We start from the raw sequence: 836 nt of genomic DNA on the forward strand, positions 1-836 counted from the left end.
ATTAAAAATTCTGACGGGGCTATAGCCCCCCCTAGCCCCGGTGTAGCGCCGTCACTGCATTTGGTCCCCATAACATACACACACACACACACACACACACACACACACACAATCATTCAGTACAGTAAAATTCCTATAAATAATATAATTCTCTTTCATTACTCCATAAATTTTCTGCCAGTCAAGAAGTATAATTTCTGTTGACATTTTCCCACCTGTCTCAGAGACAATGCTTATTATATCACTTTTCTCACTTACATCATTTCCACCGTATGAACCCGAGAAGTCGTCAGATTCTCTCTATATTTGTCAATTCAGGAAGGATCCACTCATAAATGGAATCTAAGCAGGGAAAGTGTGGAGCAGCCATAAAAAGTGGCTGAACATTATCAGCCCTAAATATAGGAGAACAGCATATGCATGAGAATGGTGCCAGCTTCAGACTCACCCAGCAGTGTGCAATACCACACTTCACCACTGCTGAGTTTTAGAAGACACATTTGCTGTTGATGATACACTTGGGCATATATAAATGGCATTTATTGTGATTTGCAATTATAATAATTGTAAAGGAAACAGGAGATCTGCAGGTGTGTGTGTGTACAGGTTTATCCTTCATTGTGGGGACCAAATGTCCCCACAATATGGCATTTAGCAATTATAATAATTGTAAAGGAAACAGGAGATCTGCAGGTGTGTGTGTGTACAGGTTTAACAGGTTTATTGGGGACCAAATGTCCCCACAAGGATAGTAAAACCTGACATTTTTGACATGGGGAAAAAAAATATAAAAAATAGTAAATGATGTTTATCTGAAAGTGTAACAATGCAAACAG

This window comes from Sinocyclocheilus rhinocerous, unplaced genomic scaffold (assembly GCF_001515625.1).
Source record: "Sinocyclocheilus rhinocerous isolate Xijiao unplaced genomic scaffold, SAMN03320098_v1.1 scaffold677, whole genome shotgun sequence".
Classification (NCBI taxonomy): Eukaryota; Metazoa; Chordata; class Actinopteri; order Cypriniformes; family Cyprinidae; genus Sinocyclocheilus; species Sinocyclocheilus rhinocerous.